This window comes from Aquarana catesbeiana, linkage group LG07 (assembly GCF_042186555.1).
Source record: "Aquarana catesbeiana isolate 2022-GZ linkage group LG07, ASM4218655v1, whole genome shotgun sequence".
NCBI classification, from domain to species: domain Eukaryota; kingdom Metazoa; phylum Chordata; class Amphibia; order Anura; family Ranidae; genus Aquarana; species Aquarana catesbeiana.
The window spans coordinates 22095795-22101183 of record NC_133330.1 but is presented as its reverse complement, the minus strand read 5'-3'; positions in this window follow the sequence as shown (position 1 = coordinate 22101183).

The window sequence follows — 5389 nt, the reverse complement described above, 5'->3', positions numbered from 1 at the left end:
GATATTTGTTGGCCAGTTTTGTATTTCCTGACTTGTTAGATGTAACAGAAGCATGAAACATTTTACGATCATGTTTTATCTTGTTTTGCAATATTTGTCTTGTTCGCTATTTTGAAAAAAAAATTTTATGTCAGTGCTGCTGATCTCTTCTAGCCCTTTTGCAGACACTTCCTGTCTACATGCATTTGCTTCAGAGCACATAATTGGTCTGGACCGGCTGATATATATGCACACTATGGGGGGTTATTTATGAAAGGCAAATTCACTTTGCACTACAAGTGCCAACTACAAGTGCAAAGTGCACTTGGAAGTTCTGTTTGCTGTAAATCTGAGGGGTAGTTCTTAAATGAGGGGAAGCTCTGCTGATTTTATCATCCAATCATGTGCAAGCTAAAATGCTGTTTTTTATTTTCCTTGCATGTCCCCCTCGGATCTACAGCAACTGCACTCCCAAGTGCACTTTCAGTGCAATTTCAAGTGCACTTTGCACTTGTAATTTGCACTTGTTGTGCAAAGTGGATTTGCCTTTCATAAATAACCCCCATATCTGTATTATTAGTGCATATTGTAGGCTCTATATTCTATATATTGTATATAATGGGCCCCATGTATTCTGTGTAGGTTTGCAGTTTCCTCACTGTGAAGGACAGACAGACAGACATATAGAGAAGTGAAGGAATGCGTCTTACTTGCCGAGCTCCTCAAAGAGCTAGTACTCAGCCGTGAATCTGGTGCAGGTGGTAGAAGCCATGCCTCCTCCTCCTCCTCCTGCCCCAGGTTTCCTCCTGGGGGGGTGAAGGGTTGGAGTGCCGGGGGCTGCACAGCAGCGCACTGACAGGCAGGAGAACCGGCGGCGGCGGCGGCGGAAGCCCTGGCTGTGGGCTCTGAGGACAGCGGGGATCTTAGTGCTGGGAATAGTGGAGAGGATGCCTCGCCTGCCCTACCCCCCCCCTCTCCTCCGGAGTCCCACGGGTGCTTCTTCTCCCGGCAAATCAGGTCTTAGGACTCCCTATCAATCGGGTCTCTGGACCTGCTTCCTGATTGGCCGGGAGGAGAAGCAGGAAGACATTAGTGAATATTAATTTGCTAATGTTATATAACTGGGTGAGCTTGGGGCACAGAGATCTGCGCCCCGAGCCCATCCTTTTTGAAGCCATTAGAGCCTCAGCTTCAATCATGTTCTTCCAAAAAAAACAACCCCAGCGCCCTACATGGAGATTAGGGGCTGGCGCATGGATTAAGGGGATGGCACCCCTGCACCCCTAATGGAGCGGCCGCCACTGTTCTCTAACTGACAAAGTGATCCGATTCCCCCCTCCCCACCACTTTACTTTGTTTCCCGGGCTTACCTGGATGATCGGTAGCCCCGGGAACTGATCCGGAGGTTGTAGGAGCTGGTCACACAAAGGAATAGAGGAAAGATGGCCTCCACTCATCTCTATGACATCACTTCCAGTTCCAGCCCAATGTAAACTAAGCCAATTTTTTTTTTAAAGCATTACATTTTTTTAAATCTAATGCTTTGCATTGTAGAGGAGAGATGTTGGGTCTTATTGACCCCCCAGATCTCTCCATAAAAAGGACCTGTCACTGCTTATTATGACTAATGTTTACGTTCCTTGTGATGGAATAAACTAGTTAAGATTTTTTTCTTTTTAAAGTACAGTGTAAACATTTTTTTAAAATAAAATAAATAGTAAAAAGAAAAAGAAATGTTTTAATCCCCCCCCCCCCCATGCTTGCATGCAAATGTAGGTCTTGCCCACGCATATAAAAGTGTGTTCAAACCACACATGTGAGGTATCGTCGCGAACGTCAGAGCGAGGGCAATAATTCTGGTACTAGATCTCCTTTGTAACTCTAAACAGGTAACCTGTAGACATTTTTAAAACGTTGCCTATGGAGATTTTTAAGTACCCTAGTTTGGCGCCATTCCTCAAGCGCGTGCACAATTTTAAAGCATGGCATGTTGGGTATCTATTTACTTTACGTAAAATTATCTTTCATATTTTACAAAAGAATTGGGTTATATATTGTACTATTGTTTTGTTTTTTAGTTCATTAAAGTGTATTTTTTTTAAAAATGCATTTGAAAAATCACTGTGCAAATACAGAGTGACATAAAAAAATTGCAACAAATTTTTACTTGTATGAGAGTCGAGAAGTGTCAGAATTGGCTCGGTAAGCAAGTGGTTAAGTCACTGCATACTCCAAGATAGTTGATAGCAGACATACACTGGGATGTCCACTAATTGCAACCTATAAAGCTGGCCGTGACATGAGGCACAACATGACATTTCTCCTTTCTGGAGAATTCATAGGCTATTAGGTCATGGCTGCCCCAGCAAGTAAATGTAATAAGTCTACTTTAAAAATAGTCCACAGTGACAGGGGAGTTAAAGGGTAACTCCACCCATAGAACGAGGTGAAACATATATACAGAATCTGCTCCGCTCACCAAATAGAATGGTAAAAAAAAGGCGCATACCTACTTCTCCTACTCCTGTCATATTTGATTTAAAGTGGACCTGTCAGTAACTATACAAGTCCGCTTGAATACATTATTGTTTCATAATAGGACTCTTTGATTCCTACTGTATGAAAGCGTTTGTTACCCCAACACTTCTTATTCCTGATATGTGCCTTCTGTACCATGTACTTGTATGAGAAAGTCTCCTGTTCTCTCTTTGTATTGCTTCATTTATGTGAAACTCCTGCTGTTCCCGCCAGTCGCTCTGCTTTCCTATTAAAAACTGACCACACTAAGCAGGAGAACACATCTTGGTCAGTTCTCTAGCTATGCTGGGAACTCAGGGTACTCTCATCCAATGATCAGACTTGTCCTGACATGCCTCCCCTGCACAGCCATTCACTGGGAAGCTCAGTGTGCTGCTGCTGCTTCTCCTCCCCCCAGCTCTTATGCAGCTGAGAACAGAGGGAATGTGACAATTTATAAAAAAGGGAAAAAGGGTATTTATAATGGTTTTTTTTATTTTTATATCCATACAAAAATGTTTGGCCTTTCATTTCTATTTTAAACTGAACGGGTTGTTTTACAAGGTGATCGTTTACAATCACTTTAAACTGTATTGTAATTGTACTGTCTGCCCTAAACTGTCGGTACAAAATAATCCTGTATTATAATAATAATAATATACAGCAACAGCATCATTTTACAGAAAAGCTCCACCTTTTATCATTAACCCCTTCCCGGCCCACCGCCTCCTGACCCTTCAAGAGCTTGTAAATGCCGGGAGGCGGGCATTCAGGTCGTGTGACTGCTGTGATAGGCCGTCACAGCAGTCACATGATCAGAAAGCTCCCGATCGCAAGTATGCATTGGGAGCTTTCCCTTCCCCATCGGTGACCATGCTGGGAGAGCGCAGGGTGCACGATCCCAGCACAGAAAAGTAGTTACATAGCGGTGCATGTACGCAGCCTCTCAGAGTTAAAGCCCACCTGCCAAAAGGTCACATATATGTGCCACGTTGGTGGGAAGGGGTTATAAAACCATCCTTGAGCTCCAGGCTTTGACTTTCCCTAGGCTGAGATGATGTCATTGGTCTGCTGCAGGTAGGAGGAAGCATTTCCCCAGTCTCCCGCCCTTAGTGAACAGACTGCAACATTGTAACTTTGTAGCAAGTCGGCTGGACTGGAGAGCGCAAAATCAGCTGCAGCACTTCATAGAAACCAATCAGCTTCCAGGTTTTATTGTCAAAGTTTAAAGTGGAGCTCCACCCAAAAAGGGAAGCTCTGCTTGTCTGCCTCCCTCCACTGCCACATTTGGCACTTTTTGGGATACGGGGGGCGGGTACCTGGTTTTGACTTTTTAGCCCCCCCTCCTTTCCCCCGCACCCTTCTGGGACTGCGGCCCATCCATAAGACGCAGTGTGCTTCCCGCATGTGCAGTAGGAAACCAGCTGTGAAGCCGCAAGGCTTCACTGCCAGTTTCCCTTAGTCAAGATGGCGGTGCCAGCACCCAATGGCCGATTGGACAATTGGCTCGGGTGAGGACACCGCTGGATTCCTGGACAGGGAAGTGCCCTAATATTAAAAGTCAGCAGCTACAGTATTTTTATGGGGGGGGGGGGGGGGGAGAGGCTGGAGCTCCTCTTTAACTGAACAAGCTGAAGGTAGAAGCCGATTGGTCACCATGCACAGCTGCACCAGATTTCGCACTCAGTAAATTTTCAGTAAATCAACCTCAAGGCGAGAGGCCGATCTGTGTCAGACATTTGTGAATAAAGTCATGATTGTGTCATCTCTGAGCGGGCATCTCAGTCCAGGAGGTAGATGGTGACCCTGGATGATGCCTGAACAAAGCTGGTGCTGTGCTTCTGAGGAAGCTGATTTTTCCGGGGGGAGTACAGGGATCTCTGTTACAGGTAATAAATACCTGGAGGTGCTACACTGACACATTACTGAGAATGTAAAAACTTACATTAAAAAAGAAATCTGATGCTAGGTCCACTTTAAATTTGTTGTTCAATGGAGTTGTCCTTTAACAGGGTTGGTCCTTAGTCTCTCTTTCTCCATTTGGCCTAAAGAGGGACTTTTGACTCAGTGACAGCGCCGTCCAGCCCGCGCTCCTCCAAGAATGAGCTGCAGAATGGCGCAATCCACATTTCGGGAAGCCCTGTGTGGCCCCCTATGAAACTGGATTTCACTTTTCCTTACAAGTGGGAGCTTGCCCATAGAAGTCACAGCTGGGCTAACGCTGGAGATGAAATTGGTGAGGGGAAGTTTTCATGAGCAGGAAGTCTACAAGAACTGCATTCTAGTGATTTGTCACCCAGATAACGGAGCTCCGGAGGCAGCAATTTAAAGGGGCAGTCCACCCTTGGCTACTTGCAGCTCAGGCTATCAGGATCTGCTATCAGGATCTTAGATCCTTTTATGTTCCTGGGGGGGGGTTTCAACCTTGGGCACCCAGAGGGGCACAATAAGGTGGTGCGTGCCGCAAGAAAATTATAGGTCCAGCAAAACTGCGCTAGCAGTGGGAGGGGCTGAAAACTTGAGCCTACACAGTAATATATGCTACAGTGAGGGCTTGAACCCAAAGGCCTCATGCCTATGGACATATGAGGCAAGGTGGGAAGCCCATGAATGGCTGTGCACAAGTATACGCCAGTACTTGTGTAAACCCGTGTATAGCATACAGATGTATCCTCCCCGCTGCTGACAAGGTGACACAAGAATGCCCAGGCTATGCCACTCCAGCTCATTTAAGCGGCCACCAGCCAGGATGCTCTAATGGGAGTTCGGACCCCCATATCCCCACCTTATTTACTCCCGTCTGCTAGCCAACATTTCTGGGCTTTCTGTGCACCACCATGGAGCTCACACCTCCTGTTGCATTCCCTAATGTATAAAAATACTATAATTCTGC